Source organism: Pan troglodytes, chromosome 15 (assembly GCF_028858775.2).
Source record: "Pan troglodytes isolate AG18354 chromosome 15, NHGRI_mPanTro3-v2.0_pri, whole genome shotgun sequence".
Taxonomy (NCBI): domain Eukaryota; kingdom Metazoa; phylum Chordata; class Mammalia; order Primates; family Hominidae; genus Pan; species Pan troglodytes.
Genome location: NC_072413.2, coordinates 78167988 through 78193125, shown reverse-complemented (window position 1 = coordinate 78193125; position 25138 = coordinate 78167988). Strand labels below are relative to the sequence as shown.

The window sequence follows — 25138 nt, the reverse complement described above, 5'->3', positions numbered from 1 at the left end:
CTAAGCAGCAAAGTATTCAAGAGGGGACTTGGGTGCTAATAAAAGCATTCAGTTTTAAAAGGGAAACAGAGCCTAAAAGTTTGGAAGATTTGCAGCCTGATGATATGATAGAAAAGAAAAACCCATTCTGAGGAGAAATTCAAGTCAGCTACAGAAAGTTGCATAAGTAACAAGGAGTCAAATGTTAATCACCACGAAAATGGGGAAAAATGTCTCCAGGGCATATCAGAGGTTTTCACGGTAGCTCCTCCCATCACAGGCCCAGAGGCCCAGGAGGAAAAAATGGTTTCATGTGCTGGGCCCAGGGTTCTCATGCTGTGTGCTGCATAGGGACTTGGTGACCTGCATCCCGGATACTCTAACCATGGCTCAAAGGGGATAAAGTATAGCTTGGGCTGTGACTTCAGAGGATGCAAGCCCAAGCCTTGGCAGCTTTCATGTGGTGTTGAACCTGAGGTTACACAGAAGTCAAGAATTGAGGTTTGGGAAGGCCGGGCATGGTGGCTCATGCCTGTAATCCCAGCATTTGGGGATGCTGAAGTGGGTGCGTCACCTGAGATCAGGAGCTTGAGACCAGCCTGACCAACATGGAGAAACCCCGTCTCTACTAAAAATACAAAAAATTAGCTGGGTGTGGTGGTGCATGCCTGTAATCCCAGCTACTTGGGAGGCTGAGGTGGGAGAATCACTTGAACCTGGGAGGTGGAGGTTGCAGTGAGCTGAGATCCCACCATTGCACTCCAGCCTGGGCAACAAGAGCAAAACTCCATCTGAAAAAAAAAAAAAAAAAAGAATTGAGGTTTGGGAACCCCTGCCTAGATTTCAGAGGATGTATGTCCAGGCAGAAGTCTACTGCAGGGGCAGAGGCCTCAGGGAGAACCTGAGGGAAACATGGGGTTGAAGCTCCCACACAGTGTCCCCAATGGGGAACTGACTAGTGGAGCTGTGAGAAGAGGGCCACTATCCTCCAGACCCCAGAATGGTAGATCCACTGACAGCTTGCATGGTGCACCTGGAAAAACTGCAGACATTCAACACCAGCCCATGAAAACAGCCAGGATAAAGGCTATACCCTGCAAAGCTACAGGGTGGAGCTGCTCAAGACCATGGGAACCCACCTCTGGCATCAGCATGACCCGGATATGAGACATGGAGTCAAAGGAGAACATTCTGGAGCTTTAATATTTGACTGCCCCACTGGATTTCAGACTTGCATGGGGCCTTTAACCCCTCCATTTTGGCCAATTTCTCCCATTTGGAATGGGTGTTTTTATCCAATGCCTGTACCCCCATTGTATCTAGGAAGTAACTAACTTGCTTTTGATTTTACAGACTGATAGGCAGAAGGGACTTGCCTTGTCTCAGATGATATTTTGGAATGTGGACTTTTTAGGTCATGCTGAAATGAGTTAAGACTTTGGGGGGCTGTTGGGAGTGCATGACTGGTTTTGAAATGTGAGGACATGAGATTTGTGAGGGGCCAGGGATGGAATGATATGGTTTGGCTGTATCCCCACCCAAATGTCACCTTAAATTGTAGCTCCCATAATCCCCATGTGTCATGGGAAGGAACTGGTGGGAGATAATTGAATCATGGGGGCAGTTTCCCCCATACTGTTCTCATGGTAGTGAATAAGTCTCATGAGATCTGATGGTTTTATAAGAGTGTATTAGTCTGTTTTCACACTCCTGATAAAGACATACCTGAGACTAGGCAATTTACAAAAGAAAGAGGTTTATTGGACTTACAGTTCCACATGCCTGGAGAGGTCTCACGATTATGGTGAAAGTCGAGGAGGAGCAAGTCACATCTTACATGGATGGCAGTAGGCAAAAAGAGAGAACTTGTGTAGGGGAATTCCTCTTTTTAAATCATCAGATGTCGTGAGATTTATTCATTATCATGAGAACAGCATGGGAAAGACTTGTCCCATGATGCAATTACCACTGACCAGTTCCCTCCCACAACACATGGGAATTCAAGATGAGATTTGGGTGGGGACACAGCCAAACCTATCAAATGGGTTTACTGTTTCACTTGGCTCTCATTCTCTCTTGCGTCCCTGCATGTAAGTTGTGCCTTTTGCCTTCTACCATGATTATGAGGCCTCCCCAGCCAAGTGGAACTGTGAGTCCATGAAACCTCTTTTACTTTATAAATTACCCAGTCTTGGGTATGTCTTTATCCGCAGCATGAAAAGGGACTAATACACAATGCTTGGTCTAACAAATACATAATACGTGCATTGACATGAATATGTACAGAATTAAGCTGTCTTTGTGTATTTATTTCTCCAAATGCTCTGTATCTGTGTCATTGATTTTCCCAAGATCCTGTGTATTTGTTGAGTGTGTGCCTAAATCCTCATGGTGTCTTCCTTTGACAATTAATATAGTCATTCTAGTGTTAAAAATTTTCCTGGCAGAGTCTACATAAGTAACTTTCTTGCCAGTGACTTTGTGGTAAAACAAGTTGGGAAGTTTGGGGAAAATCAGAGAGAGATGAGAGTGTTGAACAGGGTGCACAGCCTTTTCTGTTTTCCCTATGGCAGATTTATGCTGATGCTAATGAAGCTAATCTTCAAGCCCTTCACTTTCAATGTATTTACATAGTCATATATTTTTGCAAAATTTAGAAAAATGAGGCATTTTAACCACAACTGATTGAAACAACTGTCTTTTTACATCCTGACTTTTGCACCTTCATACTTTTTGTGTTCGGTGGAGTTGAAGAGCAGCAATTTTAGTAGAAATACATTTAGTTTAGATTTAATGGTATATGTGTGATTTGCAGTCATAGCGAATACGTTGCTATCTGTCCGAGCATGGGGATACTTCTAGGCATACCGTCTTCTGTGAGAAATCGCCTGGTATTGTGACAGCACGGTACAGAACAAGAGGACTAAGAAATGTGGTTGTGGAGGAAAAATAAGGTTAAAAATGTATTAAAGCAGAAGCTCATTACTTGAAAATCCAGACTTACAGCTCTCATATGAAAGAAAATGTACCACCCATAATAAAATTTTACATTGCCTTCAATGGGTTGTAAAGTTGAAATAAAATCTTCTAAACAGCCAATAAGAAGGAACATTATTCCTATTTGCAGATTTACAGAAAAGACTATTATCTTTTTGCTCTCTCTATAGAAGATTACATGACAATATTATTGTATTATGAAGAGGTGATTGGAGAAAATACAGTCACAGAATGTAAGAAATGTATAGGTAATTAATTTTAAAATATTGTGCAATTTTTTTCTGGGCTTTGTGATGTTTGTGGTACTTCTCAGGATTTTAAAATTTGTAATTTGTTGCAAGCTTTTTTCACGTTCTGAATAACTATAGACTTTTTACCTAATTTTTGTATTTATAAATGTGTAATACCTTTTTTCTTAAAGAGGGCCCCCAAATTATAGAAACTTCAGGCCTCAAAAAACCTGGATTTTTCCCCCATGTTCTTCCATATCCTACCTTATTCACTAAGAATCATTGGTAGAGGAATCCCAATTTGTCAACCAAAGTCCTCAGATCTGTGAAGTCAACAAAACTCAGAGTACCTGAGATTTTTGTGCTCAGTAACAGTAGTGCTCCTCACTTACTTTTGAGCAGGATGGGAAGAGGAGGAGTGATACTAGCATTGCGGCAGGTGAAACTGCTTGCCTGAGCCTTGCAATGACAAAGATAGCCTGCCTCTAAGTCTGGGACAGTCTCATCAATCAACCTGTGCTTGAACTGTTAGCACTGTCAGCTTCCACTTAAGAGATGATAATTCAAGGGTAGCTTTCCTCATCCACTGAAACTCCCTCCATCAAAAGAACAAAACCCTTAATCAGAAGGAGGGGCAGGAGTGCCTATCTCTGGCAAAAAGAACAGGCCCTGTCTACTTTCAGTCTACACTTCTTGAACTCAATTTTGCATGACTCTGAAAAAGATCCTCAGTAGAAGCCCTTGACTTGCTGGTACAGGAGTTCAGGCAGGGTTCATGTCCTTTGCTTTGGAAGGGAGTGGTTGTGATGCCAGGAACAGGAAGGTTCCAATATTGCCGGTATGATGATGTCTGATTGAAAAGAATAATCATGAACACATGCCCATATTTTTTTTGCACATGCATTGTCTTTGTGGGATGGGCAGAAATGAATTGCTGGCTGAATGTACCAGAAATGAAAGCCAGTTGTTAAGCTTTGCTCTCACTTGGTAACAGGTGGAAAGACTGTAATGTGTTTCTGGGAGTTATGAGAATTATTTAGATCTGAAAGCAGGGTTGTAATTTTTTGACCATAAAATAAATGGAATAGACATCTAGAGAGTATCATGTAACCCCTGATATTATTAAAAATATCAAGCATTTACATCATTTGAAGAAGAATCACAGTGCAAGTGGACACTTCATAGAGTCCCAGCAACTAGAATGGTTGTCATTTCTACAAAGATTCACAGAAATTTATGCTACTGATGAATAATTTTTTAAAAATTTGGGTGCTTATATAGTTTTTAAAATTATTTTGAAAACAAAGGCCTGGAAATCTGCTTCCCAACTTTCCATTTCTCTTAAAGGTTATGATATCTTATTGCAATGGGGAGCCCCATGACTAACATCACTGAGTTTCATCGCTGTAGAAAAAACAGATATTTCTCTTTTGGGGTGAAAACAGGGGAAAGGCATCTCAGTTGGCCTCTTTTAAGTCCTTTTCTCCTTACCTCCACTCCTAGATCATCCAGGGAATTAAAACTCTGCCTGTTGGCCACTTAAATTAATGAAATTGCTCGTGTCTAATACAGAAACATTGCCTCTGTGTGCTCTAGATACATATATGAATAGAACTTCTGTGAATGCCTCCCTGTCCTGGGCATCATGGTAATCCTTGTAAATCACAGATTGGCTTTAAAATTCTCATTACCAGAAACCCACAGTGAGAACGGTTGAAGGGATGTAAAAGATGAACAGGCTATCCTTTGGCCACAAAATTGGCTGATTGAAAATAAACTCCCAATTATTCTTTTAAAAAAGCCTGTCTTTCATGTGAAGGGGTGTCCTTGTTGGCCTGCTTTACAACTTTATTATTTTCTTTAAAGCAAGACCAATGTAAAAGAGAGTTTAGTCCTCTGCTTTTTTTTTTCTTAACTTATCCCATTTCAGCCAATTTGTTGTACTGATTAGTATTAATATGCGTTCTAAATGACAGGGATAATTTTGTTTGCCGGGGGACATCTGACAATATTGAAGACATTTTTGATTGTCGTAACTGGGTCGGGGATGGGGTGGTACTACTGGCCTCTAGTGAAGACAGACCAGGGATGCTACTAGACATTCTACAATGTACAAGACAGCCTCGAATTATCCAACCCAATATGTCAATAGTGCTTAGTTAGAGAAACCTGGCCAAAAATAGTGTACATAAAGTAGAAAGAATGAAATCTTTTTGATGATGATATGTTGAAAAAGTTTTACAGGCAATTGAAAATGCATCCTTTCTATCATGAGCTCCCAGGTCTCTTGTGTCATTGTTAGTTATGACTACATCAACTGGCTTGAGTAAAACAGGTTCTGATTTTGGACTCTTATCTTTTATTGTTACTTAAGAAGGAGAAATGGGTTGGGATGGACAGCCTCACCTCTATTGGCTATCGTAGGATGGAGTAATGCAGTTGCTGTTTTACAGTAGTCAGTCAGTTGGTATAAAATCTGCCAGAGCTTAAGGCATGTGAAAGTATCTGTAATTTTTATAACTTTTGTAAATAGGCTAGAGATCATGGTGTCCCCTGCATTTGTTCTTATGCAAAAGTCTTGTTTACTCTCACTTAGGAAACATTTGTTGTTTCAATTTGTTACGTAACCTTATAGATTAAATTCTAAATATAGAAGTCACAGATGATATTATTTAATAATTTCTTGAGAGTTTGGATGACTAAAAGCAACTTCATGGGCTTGCTAGGAATGCATCTGGAATATATAACCACTCATAATAGAAGGATTTTGATGAAATTAACCTAATTGTTTTTTAAGTTAAAGATCCAATATTAATCTTAAATCACACAACACATCCACCTCATTCAACATATATCTTAGTCTCTCTGTTATACTCATGTCTTGAAAAAAATCAGTTAATTCAAATCTTGGGACCATTCCTCAGTTTCACAACTATAGTGGGATATTAGAGGAATACTAGAAACATGATTTTAATGCCAGAAATTGGTCTTGTAAGAAAGAGACTAAATGAAGGAGCATAATTCAGTCTATGGAATGTAACAGTGATATGAAATCACTTAGAATATGGAGGCCTATTGGAAAGGGCAAAAACAAAGCTAATATGTACTTCTGAAGGAGGCAGGGCAAAAGGACATGGATGATTTATTGATTAGAAGGAACATTTCTTGAGAGTGAGGTGGTCAAATATTGTAGTATGTGATGGTTAATACTGAGTGTCAACTTGACTGGATTGAAAGATGCAAAGTATTATTCCTGGGTGTGTCTGTGAGGGTGTTACCAAAGGAGATTAACATTCCAGTCACTGGGCTGGGGAAGGGAGACCCACCCTTAATCTGGTGAGCACAATCTAATCAGCTGCCAGCAAATATAAAGCAGGCAGAAAAACGTGAAGAGGTGAGACTGGTCTAGCCTCCCAGCCTACATCTTTCTTCAGTGCTGGATGCTTCCTGCCCTCAAACATCGGACTCCAAGTTCTTCAGTTTTGAGACTCAGACTGACTGTCCTTGCTCCTCAAGCTTGCAGACAGCCTATTGTGGGACGTTGTGATCATGTAAGATAATAAACTCTCCTTTGTATATATCCTATTAGTTCTGTCCCTCTAGAGAACCCTGACTAATACAGATTTTGGTACCAGGAGTGATTCTAGAGGAACATAATATTAAGGATGAAGTTCTTTCATTGCTTTTAGGGTTTCTAGAGTTGGCTGCTTAATATGATTATAACCAAAAATGCTAAGGACTCTAATTCTAATAGTGTGAAGAACAGTGATAGTTCTTGACATGAATTGTTTAGAGAGTTATGCAAAATTAATGCATTTGCCACTCCTGATTCACAGCTCATGAGAGGTAAGGAGTTTAGTGACTCTGTACATCATACCTTTGACCATATGTGGAGAATCAAGGAACATAATGAAGCTGATTTGTTCCTCCTATGTTCAGTGGGAAAAGTAATGAAAGAAAATGATGAATTCAGGGATTCTGTATCCTGGCCTCAAAAGCAGATATTGAGCCTCAAATCTGCTAAGATTGCCCTCAGTGAGTCTTATCTCCTATGGAGAAAGAGCTGAAATTGTGGAAAAACAGACACAAGCTCATATTATACGAGTGGCTGACCTGCAGTGAAAGGTGCATGCACAGCCTCACCAGGTGTCTACTGTTAAAGTGAGGGTATTGACTGGAAAAGAATGGGACCCTGAAACTTGGAATGGGGATGTGTTGGAGGACCCTGATGAAGCTGGGGACGCTGAGTTTGTAAACTCTGATGAAACTTCTTTGCCAGAAGGAACAGCTTCCCCATTCCCAGTAGTGGCCACATCCCCGCCTCGACGCATGCTGCCGTTAGTCTTTCCACCTTTGTCTGAGGAGATAAACCCTATGCTGCCTGAGGCAACAGCGATGGCCTCCCCTGAGGCAATTGCCAGGAAAAATAATGTTGATTCTCCTCAGGAGCTACCCCCAACACCCCTGTTTGCTTCTAGACCTATAACTAAAGTCCTAGCAGGCCCCTAGAGGTGAGGTTGAGAGTGTGACTCATGAGGAGGTGCGCCACATTCAAAAAGAACTGTTTGAGTTCTTTAATTTATATAAACAGCAATCTGGAGAACAGGCATGGGAATGAACATTAATGGTATGAGTTAATGGTGGAAGGAACAGAGTTGGATCAGGCTGAATTTATTGATTTGGGCCCACTAAGTAGGAACTCTGCAGTTAATGTTGCAGCTCTGGGAGTGAAAAAAATGTTCTAATAGTTTATTTGCTTGGTTAGCTGAAATATAGATTAAAAGATGGCACACTGTGAGTGAGCTAGAAATGCCTGATCTTCCTTGGCTTAATGTAGAGGAAGGGATCCAAAGGCTTAGGGAGATTGGGATGGTGGAGTGGATTAGTTACCTCAGACCTACTTATCCCAGCTGGGAGGGTCCAGAAGATATACCCTTGACCAATGCCTTGCAAAATAGATGTGTGAGGGCAGCACCTGCATCTTTGAAGAGCCCTATAATTGCTCTTCTTTATATGTCAGATCTAACAGTGAGAACCCACAGTCACTCAACTATAAAATTTAAGTACAATGGGAATAATGGGATCCCAAGGTGGCAGGGGCCAAGTGGCAGCACTCAACCATCAAAGGCAAAGTGGATGTAGCTATTGTAATGGACAGTAGAGACAAAGCAGCAATCAGAATAATCTGACTTGTGTAGAGCTCTGGCATTGGCTAATTAATCATGGTGTTCCTAGAAGTGAAATTGGTAGGAAGCCTACTGCATTCCTACTTAATTCATACAAGCAGAAAACTTCTAGGTTGAATGGACAAAAGGCTAATTTGAATTATAAAAACAGAGAATCATGGCCCCTCAATCAATTTCCAGACTTGAGCCAGTTTACAGACCCAGTACCCCTTGAATGAAGGGGAGCCTGGGTCCCCTTGAGGTAGGAACCCACTACATTATGGACAGTTTATGCAGTGAATCTTTCTCCCATCCTTCCCTAAGGAGACCTCCAACCTTTTACCAGGGTAGCTGTGCATTGGAGAAAGGGCAATAATCAGACATTTTGGGGACTACTTGACACTGGCTCTGAGCTGATGTTGATTCCAGGGGACCCAAAATGTCACTGTGGCCCTCCAGTTAAAGTAGGGACTTATAGAGGTCAGATAATTAATTGAGTTTTACTCAGGTCCAATGTATAGTAGGTCCAGTGGGTCCCCAGACTCATCCTGTGGTCATTTCCCCAGTGCCAGAATGCATAATTGGTATAGACATACTTATTAGCTGGCAGAACCCCCACATTGGCTCCCTGCCTGGTAGGGTGAGGGCTATTATGGTGGGAAAAGCCAAATAGAATCCATTAGAGCTGGCTCTACCTAGAAAAATAGTAAATCAAGACAATATCACATCCCTGGAGGGATTGCAGAGATTAGTGCCACCATCAAGGGCTTGAAAGATGCAGGGGTGGTGATTCCCACCACATCCCCATTCAACTCTCCCATTTGGTCTGTGTAGAAGACAGATTGATCTTGAAGAATGACAGTGGATTATCATAAGCTTAACCAAGTGGTCACTCCTAATGCATCTGCTGTACCAGATGTGGTTTCATTGCTTGACCAAATTAACACATTTCCTGGTACCTGGTATGCAACCACTGACTTGGCAAATGCCTTTTTCTCCATTCCTATCCATAAGGATCACCAGAAGCAATTTGCTTTCAGCTGGCAAGACCAGCAATATACATTTACTGTCCTACTTCAGGGGTATATCAACTCTCTGGCTTTGTGTCATAATCTTATTCGGAACAACCTTGATTGCTTTTTGCTTCTGCAAGATATCACACTGGTCCATTACACTGATGACATTATGCTGATTGGATCCAGTGAGCAAGAAGTAGCAAACACACTGGACTTATTGGTGAGACATTTGTGTGTCAGAGGATGGGAAATAAGTCCGACTAAAATTCAGGGACCTTCTACCTTAGTAAAATTTCTAGGGGTCCAGTGGTGTGTGGCCTGTAGAGATATTCTTTCTAAGGTAAAGGATAAGTTGCTGCATTTGGCCCCTCCTACAACCAAGAAAGAGGCACAACGCCTAGTGGGTCTATTTGGATTTTGGAGGCAACACATTCCTCATTTGGGTGTGCTACTCCAGCCCCTTTATCTAGTGATTCAAAAGGCTGCCATTTTTGAGTGGAATCCAGAACCGGAGAAGGTTCTGCAAAAGGTCCAGGCTGCTGTGCAAGCTGCTCTTCCACTTGGGCCATATGACCCAACAGATCCAATCGTGCTTGAGGTGTTAGTGGCAGATAGAGACGCTGTTTGGAGCCTTTGGCAGGCCCTCATAGGTGAATCACAGCAGAGGCCTGTAGGATTTTGGAGCATGGCCCTGCCATCTTCTGCAGATAACTACTCTCCTTTTGAGAGACAGCTCTTTGCCTGTTCCTGGGCCTTGGTGGAAACTGAATGTTTGACTATGGGTCATCAAGTTACCATGCAACCTGAATTGCCTATCATGAACTGGATGCTTTCTGACCCATCTAGCCATAAAGTGGGTCATGCACAGCAGCATTGTATCATCAAATGGAAGTGGTATATACGTGATTGAGCTCGAGCAGGTCCTGAAGGCATAAGTAAGTTACATGAGAAAGTGGCTCAAATGCCCATGGTCTCCACTCCTGCTACCCTGCCTTCTCTTCCCCAGCCTACACCAATGGCATCATGGGGAGTTCCCTATGATCAGTTAACGGAGGGAGAGAAGACTAGGGCCTGGTTCACAGATGGTTGTGCATGATATGCAGGCACCACCTGAGAGTGGACAGCTACAGCACTGCAGCCCCTTTCTAGGACATCACTGGGGGACAGCAGTGGAAGGAAATCTTCCCAGTAGGTAGAACTTTGAGCAGTGTACCTGGTTGTGCACTTTTCATGGAAGGAGAAATGGCCAGATGTGTGATTACATACTGATTCATGGGCTGTAGCCAATCATTTGGCTGGATGGTCAGGGACTTGGAAGAAGCATGATTGGAAAATTGGTGACAAAGAAATGTGGGGAAGACATATGTGGATGGATCTCTCTGGTCAACAACTGTGAAGATATTTGTACCCCATGTGAGTGCTGACCAATGCGTGACCTCAGCAGAGGAGGATTTTAATAATCAAGTGGATAGGATGACCCATTCTGTGGACACCACACAGCCTCTTTCCCCAGCCACCCCTGTCATTGCCCAATGGGCCCATGAACAAAGTGGCCATGGTGGCAGGGTTGGAGGTTATGCATAAACTCAGCAACATGGACTTCCACTCACCAAGGCTGACCTGGCTATAGCCATTGCCGAGTGCCCAATTTACCAGCAGCAGAGACCAACACTGAGTTCTTGGTATGGCACCATTCCTTGGGGTGATCAGCCAGCTACCTGGTGGCAGGTATTATATTGGACCTCTTCCATCATGGGAAGGGCACAGGTTTGTCCTCACTGGAATAGACATTTACTCCAGATACAAGTTTTCCTATCCTGCATGCAATGCTTCCGCCAAGACTACCATCTGTGGATTCACGGAATGCCTTTTCCACCATCATGATATTCCACACAGCATTGCCCCTGACCAAGGCACTCACTTTATGGCTAAATAAGTGTGGCAGTGGGCTCACGCTCATGGAATTCACTGGTCTTACCATGTTCTCTATCATCCTGAAGCAGCTGGATTGATAGAATGGTGGAACGACCTTTTGAAGTCACAATTACAATACCAACTAGGTGACAATACTTTGCAGGACTGGGGCAAAGTTCTCCAGAAGGCTGTGTATGCTCTGAATCAGCATCCAATATATAGTACTCTTTCTCACATGGCCGAGATTCATGGGTCTAGGAATCAAGCGGTGAAAGTGGGAGTGGCACCACTCACCATCACCCCTAGTGATCCACTAGCGAAATTTTTGATTCCTGTTCCCGTGACATTACATTCTGCTGATTTAGAGGTCTTAATTCCAGAGGGAGGAATGCTGCCATCAGGAGACACAACAATGATTCCATTAAACTGGAAGTTATGATTGCCACCTGGACACTTTGGGCTCCTCCTACCTTTAAGTCAACAGGCTAAGAAGGGAGTTACAGTGTTGGCTGGAGTGATTTCATCAAGATGAAATCAGTCTACTGCACCATTAAGGTGTCTCTTAGTATTACCATGCCCTGCGATTAAGGTCAATGGGAAACTATAACAGCCCAATCCAGGCAGGACTACAAATGGTCCAGACCCCTCAGGAATGAAGGTTTGAGTCACTTCACCAGGAAAAAAAACCACGACCTGCTGAGGTGTTTGCTGAAGGCAAAAGAAATACAGAATGGGCAGTAGAAGAAGGTAATCATCAATACCAGCTATGACCACGTGAACAGCTGCAGAAACGAGGATTGTAAATGTCATGAGTATTTCTTCCTTTTGTTAAAAACGTTTGTGCGTGTATATACTTGTACTAAGATAATATCTTCATTTTATTTCCTTTTCCTTTATCATGGAGCATAAGATTTATTGACCTCATCTCAGCATTTAAGTATTGTTAACTTCATGTAATAGTATTTGGTTTGGGATTGGTGTGTGTCTGGTTGTAGGAAGGAGAGTTGTATTATGTTAGGTGTAATTATGACCTTACTATTGTCTTTATTTGAAGACTATGTGTGATCTCAGGAGATGTATATGGGTTCAAGTTGGCAAGAGGTGGATTTGTGATGGTAGATACTGAGTGTCAACCTGATTGGATTGAAGGATGCAAAGTATTGTTCCTGGGTGTGCCTGTGAGGGTGCTACCAAAAGAGATTAACATTTGAGTCAGTGGGCTGGGGAAGGCAGAACCACCCTTAATCTGGTGGGCACCATATAATCAGCTGCCAGTGAATATAAAGCAGGAAGAAAAACATGAAAAGGTGAGACTGGCCTAGCCTCCCAGACTACATCTTTCTCCCGTGCTGCATGCTTCCTGCCCTCAAACATCGGACTCCAAGTTCTTCAGTTTTGAGACTCAGACTGGCTCTCTTTTCTCCTCAAGCTTGCAGACAGCCTATTGTGGGACCTTGTGATCATGTAAGTTAATACTTAATAAACTCCCCTTTATATATATCTATCCTATTAGTTCTGTCCCTCTAGGGAACCCTGAGTAATACATAGTACATTGCTGAAGGAAGAAATCTAAACTCTCCTCTTTAGTTTTTACAAAACAGGAACATTTAGCTTGTGTTCAACAGTTTAAATATTCTTCAAATTGCAGCCTGTATGAGTTTCCTGTGGCTGCTATAACAGATTATCAAAAATTGGTTGGCTTAAAAACCAATGAAAATGTATTCAATCACAGTTTTGGAGGCCAGAAGTCTGGAATCAGTGTCAGTGGGCAAAAATTGCTTTTCAAGTCTCATTGTGTTCCATCTTCTCATTGTTGTCTTGTGTGTGTGTGCGTGTGTGTGTGTGTGTGTGTGTGTAATATCTCTCTACCTCCATTTTATAAAGACACATGAGATGGCATTTAAGGACCTTCAGATAATCTAGGATAACTTTCCTATCTCAAGATCCTTAACATAATCACATCTGCAAAGAGTCTTTTTCCAAATAAGACAACATTTACAGGTTCCAGAGATTAGGATTTAGTATCTGTTGGTTGGAGGTGGTGGAATTTTTTAGCCTATCATACAAATTGTGAAACAAACTAATTGATTGCTTCATGGTACTTCCAGCATAAGAATTCTGTAATTCAAAGATTGTGACCTTTGGCAATTTGCTTCACCCTTCCCCGAGTATTGGTTTTCTCATTTACAAAATGAATCTAATAGTGGTAGTTAGGCCATAAGATTGTTATGAAGATTACATGACTTAATGCTACTGAAATATTTAGAAGAGGGGCAGGTATATAATAAGTTCTCAATGAGAGTCAGCAATCCTTACTTGTTGGTGCAGTTTGTGTTGATATTATCATTCTTATAAAAGCAGGATTATGTGAGAAGATAATTGGGTACTTGCTTGGTGGCCTGTGATATAATCGGTATTTCCTTACTGTTACTTTGTTTTGATACATTTAATCAAGGTGGGTCACAAAAGTGATTAAAGTACTGACTTGGTGTCTAAAGAATGTGTTTAATCTGCTTTGTGGATTTTATTTAACTTTGTCTACAACATGGGCAGACTAAGCCAACTCCCAAATTGAGTAGGCAACTTTGAAACCAAGTCTTACAAAAGATTCCCTTAAGAATGATAGCCTTAGGAGTAGCAGAGATATGCTGTTCCCTCAGAGAAGAAATTACATTCTACTTTAAAATTGTATAATTCACTTTTTCAACTTTTTATGAATATGAGTAAAAGCTCAAACTTTTATATTGTAACAGAAGTCCTTTCCTGCTGACTTGAATGCTGTACCTAACATAACTTTTGTTGAGTCCATCCCTGGTTAAGATTGCCTTTCTACCTCTAAAACTTTAAATTACCCCTTTCTTCTCATTACTATTGTAGTATAATTCCTTCACATTTGTTAATAGCAACACAACATATTGCCTACAAAACCTTTTCCAGCCCAAAGTTTTACTGAGTTTTAACATGCTATGTTCTAACATATATTTTAAGTGTAGTCATTTTAAAGAATGCACTATTGTGCTTGACATACTAATTGACAAGGTATGTAACTTCATCCAGGGGCTATATGTTAAGCCAATAACACAGTCATTGATGGGTGAGACTGAAAATATTATTAATGGGTTTTTCACCATTAGTATGATACAATTAAAAAAATAAAATTTCAAATAGCAATGTCAAGCACGTACCAATAGAAACAGTATTTCCAGGCTGGGCATGATGGATTATGCCTATAATCCCTTGACCTTGGGAGGCAGAGGTGGGAAGATCTCTTGAGCCCAGGAGTTTGAGACCAGCAAGACTCCATCTCTACAAAAAATAAAATAATTAGCTAGGCATGGTGGTATGCTTCAGTAATCCCAGCTACTCAGGAGGCTGAGGCAGGAGGATTGCTTGAGTCCAGGAGTTTGAGGCTGCAATGAGCTATGATTGTGCCACTGCACTGCACTGAAGCCTGGGCAATGAAGCAAGACCCTGTCTCAAAAAAAAAAAAAATAGAAACAAAGAAATAATACTTCCATTTTTCCTCTGTACATTTCACCAATAAATAACCATATATAGTTCAAGTAGAATGGCAATCTGTAGACCTTTTGCTATTTAAAATTAGCAAATAATTAAACCATATGAAATTGCTGTTTTTGTAGGTTAAGAAAAGGTTGAATGTGGTAGTTTCATATGGCACAAGATAAACAAATAGTATCCCTGTGAAGAGGTTCAATTTTTCAGAGCTATTAAATGAAAGTTGCTAACTAAAACATTCAAGAATATAGGAATTTTTTTGCATTTTCAAGTTACTTATATTTCTCCCAATAAATATAAACTGAGTCTTGCTTCCTGTCCTCTAATGTCAATGATTATGGGAGCCAACATTATTAAAAGAAGGAAAATAAGCAAAAGAAATTCTTAGTGGGGAAGGCTAGGTAGATAGAAAACAATGAAAAATGCAGATTGTTACAAACTTTGTAATCATTTCTGTTTGACAGTGTTTATCTCTTTAAATGTTTATGTTCTTACTCATTTTTATTTCATTTTTATGTGTCTCATAACATTGGCTATCACTCAATGTTTAGCTCTTTGGTGTCTGATCATAGAAAGCAGATTGCCCTGGCATTTTTATGTATTGTAGGAAAAGAAAATCATTTGCATGTATTGAGATTTATTATTTGAATCTGTTTTTCAATATAGCAAAGCACACCTACAAAATTTAATGTACATGCATATATGCAAGTGTGCTATCCTTGTAGAGCATCAGGTAAAATTTTATACCTCTGTTGGAGAGAGTGCAGAGAATCAAATAGTTGCACACACTTCTCCCCTCCCACCTTCCTCCTCTCTCAGTAATCAGTGATATGGGGAAGGGTATTACATTTTCCATAAAAACCTCCAAAACATCCATTCATCACTTTCTGGGCTTGGGGTTGTTCTGGAATGGTAAATAGTTGAGAAGATGACAGATCACTGATGAAAGAGATTATTACTTGTAGGACAAGGTCAATGACTCAGGAAGGGGAATGACTTTAGAGAGTAAGTTGCACAGACCTATTATGAGTTGCACTAAGAAGTTTATAGTCATACAGTATTTGTTTTTATGGTAAATTGCTTGTTTTTTGTATCAATGAAGTTTCATTATGAGAAACTTCTTATTAAGAAACACATTAGTTTGGTATTGATTACTTCCACAAATTCTTATCATCTGCTTCTGTTTTATCACAGTTGTCAGATTCTTATGACCTGGATGGCAATTTCTTGTCATACCTTGTAGTACATTGCATTTTGGGATAGATGTAAATGAATAAACTGAGACCACCTCATAATTTAAAAAGCAATCTTACTCTGAGTCAGCATGTGTACTGCATACCATTAAAAATGAATGCGAAAAAAAGAAAATGACTGTGGTTCAATAATTTATGAAAATGTTATGGTTTTTTTTTATCTGTCTCTACCTTTTTAAAAACACCTATCACTGTAGCATGTAGGCACTCAGACAAAACATTGGTTTCTAGCTTAGAAATGATGGAGAAAAATTTCTATTTCCCATGTATTTCTTAGTAGCTTGACAGATGATTGTCAAAGAGAGAGCAAAAAGGTAGATATAAGAGAAAAAAATCAATTAGCTAGGTAATTTATATGATGCTTTCTGTAGACAATAATACCATTGTAGATGTTCTGGGAAGACCAAAAACTTCACTGGAACATCCTTCAAATTACATAGGAAGCAAGAAGTGAGTAGGGGTTATAAAGATGGACACAAGATTGGTTAGGAGCTTATGCTGAGTAGTTCCTTATACACATCATTCTACTTTTGCATATGTTTGAAATTTTTCCATGATAAAAAGTTTTTAAAAAAATCTCAGGATTTAACTGTTTCCCAGCAGGAACTTATACTCTGAATATGGAAATAAGAATGTTCATTTTACCCATATACGACAGACTCTGTATTTCATAAATACTTCCTATATTCGTGAAATCTTGATGTCTACCTCTTTCTTGAGATGGCCTATACAACTCTACTACCAGTAAACATCCTCAAAGTCTCTAGCCGTGCCTCCTATGCACTGTTCAGGTGACTTGTCATGAGAGGACAGAGGTAAGAAGCACCACAAATGAAGCAAGAGTAATTTCCTGAGGTTTAGACTGAGGAGAATTGGAAGAATGGAAATGTAGATTAAAGTCATTTTTAGTTATAAGCCCATTCCCCCCAACAAGCAGCATTAATATTAGTTATTATATTACCACTAATATTCATACTAAGATTAATTCCAAAGGCTCTAATATTATCTAGTCACTAATTTGGAATGTCAGCATGTTTTATGAAAATGTCATGGTGAGGTACCTGGCCAAACCCAAAATGAAAGGAATGGCTCCAAATTATATAAGTGTGGCTGTGGAGAACTAAAATTTAATTGGTTGTTGCTATCTTCACCACTAATGTATTCTTTAACTATAAATGAACAGCATTGCCAAGAACTGCTTCCTAGTTCCTATGCTCTGTAACACCTAGATGCTAAGACTCATTGAGCTTATATGCACTAACTTTCTGTTAATTGAAAAGGAGACAAAGGATGTACCCAGGTCCCTGTTCCTTGCTGATACTGATAGGGTCTGTCAAAAACAATGATTGCATGGTGGCGGGCGCCTGTAGTCCCAGCTGCTCAGGAGGCTGAGGCAGGAGAATGGCGTGAACACGGGAGGCTGAGCTTGCAGTGAGCCAAGATCGCGCCACTGCACTCCAGCCTGGGCGACAGAGCGAGACTCCCTCTCAAAAAACAAAAACAAAACAACAACAAAACACACACACACACACACACACAAAACAAGATTGTAACAAACTTCTTTCATTTTGTTGATCTCTATCAACTTTATGCTTATCAAGAGAAGGTTATCCATTCCTAATTATGTTCTAAGGTCAAAAAATACCACGTAAGTTCCTCTCATAGTGATTTATAATAAAATGTTACAAACACGGTGTATACAAAACAATCGTTTTAAACTTGTTCCATTATCAAATACCACATGAATGAATTTCATTTTGTAATACTGTATTTAGCTGGACCTGTGCATTTTCTTCATTAACTCTTTATTGACTCTGGCTTCACACAGATTTGGGTAATTCTTTCTCTATACTCTACTGTACGATTCAGTTCTATTATAGCACGTATTATAGCATGTAAGGAAGCATCGTGTTGCCTTCTTTAGTTTATATGTCTGTCTCCTCCTACTGGTCTCTAAACATTTTTGAGACTCAGGATCATTTTCAATGCCCAGCGCAATGACTAACTTTGTAGCTTTCAACAAATGTTTGTTGTAAGTGAATGGATAACTCAACCAAAAAAAAAAAAAAAAAAAAAAGACTTACAGTTGTCAATCCTTTGAGTGATTTTGAGTAGATTTTCTAATGTAAGCCGGTGTCTCTTGGCTTTTTCCTATTCCTTTTCTCACATATCCCATGTCTTTATGCTGGGGTTACAGATAGAAAACGGAAATATTTTGCCTACTGACTTTCAATTTCATATCCTGTCATTGAACTAATTGAACTCTACTTTTCTAATATTTAGCATCTATTGCAATAAGGCAATCAAATGCTATTTATTATTGCACTGCCCTCAAATTCCTTATGACATCCATTCCTCTAAATCCAGCCCTACCTTCCACCTTTCTGCTTCACCATTTGCCTTTTCCAACCACTGGTACCCTCTAATGCCTAGAAGAGAGAGTCTGTTGTATAAAAAGACAATCTTTTGAGATCCATAGTTTTCAGGTCCCAGGACAGTAGGGAAACATTTCTTTGTAGGATGATTTAAATGATCTCTTAAAGAGCATGCAAAGTAGTACCCAAAGTATTGGCAGACATTGCATTTTTTTCTTTTTTCTTTTTGAGACAGAGTCTCACTCTGTGGCCTGGGCTGGAGTGCAGTGGCCCAATCTCGGCTCACTGCAACCTCTGCCTCCTGGATTCAAGCGATTCTCGTGCCTCAGCCTCCTGAGTAGCTGAGGTTACAGGCATGCACCACCACGCCATGCTAATTTTTGTATTTTAAGTACAGATGGGGTTTCATCATGTTGGCCAGGCTGGTCTCGAACTCCTAGCCTCAAGCGATCCACCCACCTTGGCCTCCCAAAGTGCTGGGATTAGAGGCATGACCCACCTTGCCAGGCCCAAACACTGCATTTTGTTGAGGCTTTACTTTGATAAGCACATTGTCCATTAAAATGTCATTGATTTTTCTCCTATGTTTTTAAAAGTTTTTCTACTCCTTTCTGGTCCAGGAAACTTAGAGAACATTTGTTTTCCAGGGTCAGGAATATTTGGCCAGCTTTTATTTCTATTCTCCCTTGAATCTTGGAAAATAAAGGGAATGTTATGTGGTAATTTAGAGGTAAGGAACATACCTCTCTCAAGGGCTCTGCATCAGGTTCAGTTTAGGGTTGAGTTTAAGATTCAGGTTGATAATTATTATTCTTTAGGCAAAGAACCCACCCATAAAGTTCCTAGTTACAGATATTTTTTTCTATTTTCTACTACATCCAAAGTTTCCATCAAGTTAGGTAGAAGGGGTTGGTAATTCAAACTAAAAATAATACGTGGCCTGCCTGCCAGGGTCTGTTTGTTTTTTTTTTTTTGTTTATGTGTGTGTGTGTCTTTGTTTTTGTTTGTTTGTTTGTTTGTTTTTACAAAGAAGGTCTTATTAGACGGAATCTATTGACTTAGGCAGGTCTGAAAAAACTTGTCAAGATTTTTTTTATATTGAATATTTTTAGAATAAAGCTAAGTTTCTTATAAACTTGAATATATTACCCATCAACATGGCATAAATATGAGAAAACATTTTAACCTCCATTTTGCAGGTAGAAAAATAAAATCAGAGATTTGTTTCTGGTCATATGGGCCTGTATGGCCCCAGAAATAGATTCTGTGACTTATGATTGAAGTCCACCAGAACGTGACATCTCTTGATAAAAGGCAAATGCCAAACTGCTGAGTGAGTTGGTATTATTTAACATTTATCAGAAAGCAATAGAGGTATTTGCTTTGAGGAATTTGAGGTCTTAGATTTGTGTATCATTTAGCTTATTACTGATACAAAAAACATAAAATGTCTTGGTTTTATTTTGGGAAGGCAGACATAGAGTCTTTAAAACATGACAGAAAATTCCCCTGACATAGTAAAGCATGACTATTTGGAAATTTGTTTATACATCTCTTTTGAAAATAATCATTTAGCTAAGTGGTCACATCTTGATAAAAGACTCCCAGTGTCCATCTAATAAATGAGACTGGATGTAAAAATAGATTCAAATTTCATGCCTTATATTTTGTCCTTGGAAGACACACTAATGCTTTCCTGTCTACCACCTCTTAGAAAAGCATAAGGATTCACTTAATATGACAAAAAAATTAGTCTTCAAAATTGAAATGGAAACAGAACAATAATTTATAAATTATTGTGTCCCACCAGTTGCTCTGTTGTGTTGTTTATGTAATGTTATGTAGTAACTTATCCTGAACCATTATTTTAAGAGTACCATGAGCTTAAAAAGGTTTTGAGAGATTATTTTATTAGCCTTCCTCCCTACCTTGTGAGTCCACTGATAACATTTTCATAACCTCCCTTGGTAACACACTCATTATACAATCATCCTCATTGCAGGTATTTTATCCTCTTACCAAACAGAAATTTTTCATGCTACAGTTCATTCTATTAGCTTCCTCATTTCCACTGAGGTTAGAATAGAATATCTAGTTTATTTTCTTTGAGCCTTACTTAGTGTACTGATTCTTGAGGGAGGAGGTGTGGCATCCTTTGCTCTCATTGGGAACAAACTACACCATTACCTCTGAAATGGCATGAGCCAGCATGTTTCTTAATATATTTTGTCATGCTTGGTGTTCACATTTTCAGCATATGAGGGAGGTGATGGATAAGTGACTTTTTAAAAAAGCTGCTGTAAAGCCTTTTATAAAGAATGACCTATTTTATTTTAAAACTTAATATCATCCGGTGGTTTCCTACAAGCCGAGGAATGAAACAAAGTAAAGGAAATGTTGTTCCAGAGATGATGACTTTTTTGACCATTTTCCTTTGTTTCTTTTGGTCTACTGCATTGGGTCAAGGATTTAGGGAGAAAGAAGAGATTGAGTCACAGTTTCAGAAAAGAAAGGGTGAGTTCAGTTTCCTCATTTTCAACTTTTTATTTATTTATTTATTTATTTATTTATTTATTTATTTATTTTTGGTCATGAATCAATTCACCATGTATAACGTTACAAAGTCTTCTTCTTAATTCCCCTACCACCCCTCTTCCCACAGCATCCCAAACTCTGGGTGTCTCTAGAGGCTGATAAACTGTTCTCAAAACCAAATAAGAGTCAAGGCACCTGGAGAGGTTTGGGCAGTGGGGAGAGGGGATTGGCTATCAATGTGGATCCAGACTAGGCCAATCCTAAGTGAAGTATATTGTTGTCTCCTAACAGCTGTTCTGTGGCCTCTGTGAAATGCGGTGGTGGCTTTCATCCAGATACCGGACAGCTGTGGCCTCACAAAGAGCATCGCCACAATTAGCATTAATTGGCTGTTTGTTGGTGGCCTCCACTGGCAACTCATTGAATCTTTTCTTTCCCTGCCTATCTCCTACCATCTTTATCTCCCTTTTTCTCCTCATTTTTGCTTTCCCTCTCCTTTTTATTTCCTTTGTCTTTTTCTCCCCCTCTGTCTTACCAGTAGGTAGCCTGGAAAAAAAAGAGAAGCAACAGTTCCTGAGGGAAGAATGCATTAACAACTCGGATGGGTGCTGTCTGCCAGCACTGCAGAGGAACCTACGGAGAGGGCTGCTGGGAGAGAATGCTCATACCTCCCAAGGCGTCAGCCTGCCCTCCCGCCCCCAAGTTGCTGTGCTCAAGGTGTGTCAGAGTTTATTCTGGGATTGTGTATTTTATCCATTGAGCTTCTCCTTTCATCACAAGGCAGAGAACACGGCTGTTTGTGGAATGGATGGGCCCACAGGGAATTTTGAGTGATTCAGTAGTTGTGGTGTAAGCCGTTCGTCATAACTCCCTGTCAGGCACAGAGTCACTGGAGGCAGTAGGTTATACAGTTTGTGATTCCTTGCTCTGATAAGAGCGGCGCTGTTTTAGGCGTTATGTATGGCAACCATATTTTCAAATCCAAAATCAGCATGCCTGCTGTTTCCAGACATTTTTGGATTTATAATGTATTTATTTGACATGTTTTTAAGAAAGTAAAAATGAAATGCCATTTTTTAAATTATGCACTTGACAAATCACTGGAATTAGAAAGAATAAAATTCCACGAAACAAAGGCAGCTTGAAAGTCCACGGTATGAGTTGTTAACATGACAGAACTGTCTGGATGCTCTTCTGCTCTTTCAAATAAGAATAAGGAAATAGTAGTGGCAACTGTTGTGCTTAAAATTTCCAAGTCTGCTTTCAGATTATCCAACTTTATTTTCTCAATCTCAATTTTAGACTCAAGAAGAGGACTAAAGAAAGTCTTGTGACTCATATGCTTGTTATTTTCCAACCAGAAAGAGGCAACAGTAGGACATGATGCTCTTTTACTATGGGAATATAAAAAAGTTAAACAATTTTGCAAAGGTTTTTTCATAAAAAGCCCAAAGCATTTTGCCCTAGGCTGCTTCTCTTTGGAATTTAAAACCCGTGTGGAACATCGTATGGGGAAATGCAACCGACATGCCCCTCGTTGGTTTGCATTTCACTCATTACATGTTGATTGCTAAGAACACATACATGACCAAGAAGATAGCCAAGCCCTTTGAAAGAACATATGAAATCTAAACAAGGAGCCTGAGTCGGGACAGTCTTAAACAGATGTGAAGTCCTCACAGCCTTTGCCATTTTGAAGATTAAATTACTAGCAAACCACTTTCAACAAGGGTTTTGGTTCTCAGAGTAATGACCAGGACCCATAACAGACATTAAAGAAAAAAAGTGAGGCTTATTTAGAGTTAGGGAAAATATCCCAACACCCGCTTGGACTCCCTAATTTTGGTAATCTGCTTTCTCTCATCTATATGATGGGAAAAGTCATACTCTGTCACCTTAGGATTATTCTGTTACTTAATGAGTATAAAATTACTTGAAAATCAATGTGGTAAATATTCTTAATAACTGGAACGAGCAATTGTGCACCATGCATAAAAAAAGAAATAGCTTTGGAGAAATGTAATTTCTTGGATGGACAGATTGTCTATCTGCTAGAGGAATGGCCCTCAGTTTTGTGATGTGTTTATCGTTCATTTAGAAAAATGATAGAAGAAATCTGAGAAATGACATAACCAGATTGGCTGTGTATCTTTTTGTTCTCCTATTTAAAAAAAAATTCCCTTCAAACACTTCTAACCTCAATAAATAAATAAATAAAAAGAAACAAAAGCCCCCAACAGAGTCCTAATTCTAACTTATAACCACTTAAAGTCTGGATATGCTTTGAACTTCACATTTAAAAGAAAGGTTTTTCTGATTTTCTATCAATCCCTCTCCTTAGCTTGCCATTTACAAACATACTTTCCTCCTTAAGAGCAAAAGCAAGTGAGAGAGAATTGGTTTAAAGCTGCTGAAGTCTCCACTGCAGGGGAGCACTGGTTTAATTCAATCAAGGTAGAATGAAGGTCTGAGAAGGGGAGAGATTTTAAGGCCTGGGTAATTGAGTGGAAGCAGCATTTCCTGAGTCTACACCTCCTTCTGCCATTGTTGGTGGGAACTATGGCAATATAGCTTTCACATCTCCACCAGTTAAAATACTGTGTTGTCAACTCCCTGCCTTTGTTCTTTCTTTTTTCCCATAAGGACATTGAGTAGTTTGAGAAGATACATGCAGTAAATGTACAATGCATATATTAGTAATATTATTTTGCTAACATTGTATGCTAGTCATAGGGAAGGTGTAATTTTTCTATGTGGTTTATATTATTTTTCTAAGCTTTGAAGTCTTTAACAATTTCGTCCATGAGATGCAAATTATAAACTCATCAGGAGCCAAACTAATGAAAAAAATGAAAGAATTTGTAGGGAATGCTGAGGGTTGTGTCACAAGAGAGGGCATTGCACAAGGCCACCACGTTTTACAATTCCAGGGCACCCCCATTCACATCATATTGTATGTGAATGGTGCCCCCTAGTGTAGAGCAATGCAGAGGCCCTCTACATGCCCTGTTCATTCATTCATTCAGGACATCCTCAATGAGCCGACTGTGCGCCAAGCATGGTTCTAGGTGTTGGGGAGGTAGCAGTGAACAAAGTGGACAAGAATCCCTGCTCTCACGGAACCTAAAGGCATTCTCTTTTGATTATTGTTTTTTTAAAGGCAAAAAAGCAACCTGCCAACCAAACAAAATGCATTAATATGCAGAATTCAGCTAACAGGACGACAAATTAATGACTCTTGTCTAGGCTTTTAAATTATTTCTGTGATCATGAAGGTTTTAGCCACATGGAAAAAATACGCAATACGCTAACCACAAGCTTGCACCTACTGCTTAGCTTATGCCTAAGCTCTGGCTACATAGAAAACTCAGCTATCTATTACCCAGTATCTAAAACTCAGTATCTATCACTGAGAAAACTCAGTGATCTATTAGGTAACACAGGATGAAAAAGTAGAATAAAGTGGGGGTCATGCCATTCTGCCAAAGCATTGTCTGCCTAAATACCTGTCCTAAAGACTCATGGGAGAGGCAAGCCAATGAACAATGGTCAATGTGGCACCTTGAACCAATTCAGTCGGCTCTTAACTTCCCATACATTTAATTAAATTTTTTTTCAAACAAAAAGGAAGATTCCTTAAAGTATCAGGTCTCTTAGGGGTTATGCTAACAGAAGTAGGTGAAACACCAAATTTAAAGAGCTTTCATTAATAATTTCTCAGTCTTATGGCTTCTTAATGCTATTCAATGGAAAGTTTTAATTTTATCTGCAAAATGAAGCTAAAAGAATGTCGCCTAGCTCCTTCCCTGTCTGGAGGAACTTGGATTTTTTTTTTTTTTTTTCATTAGAAGCTTGGGTAAAACTAAAAAGAAACCTGTATTCAAGTTTCTGCAAGAAGCTTTAAAGAAATGCTGGGATGGTACTCAAATAGTTTACAAGTTTTCCACCTACAACTCACTTTGCATTTTCTTAAATAAGATAATGACTCAAAAAATTTAAAGGACCTAGGTCACAGATCTTACAAAGGGTTGGAGTCATGGTATAAAGGTATAAAGATTGTATATAAATGTTCATGTTTTCCAAGAAACAGAGCAAAGACCACCTGTGATACTCTTCCTTTTTTCTACCTGCCTTCCAGGATCCTTTCTTTCCAAAACC

General features: G+C 39.5%; 1 pseudogene; it reads left to right on the top strand.

Moving 5' to 3' along the window:
- The first annotated feature begins 1780 nt into the window (after positions 1 to 1780).
- On the top strand, positions 1781 to 14437 carry LOC134808335 (uncharacterized; annotated as a pseudogene).
- Positions 14438 to 25138: the final 10701 nt, after the last annotated feature.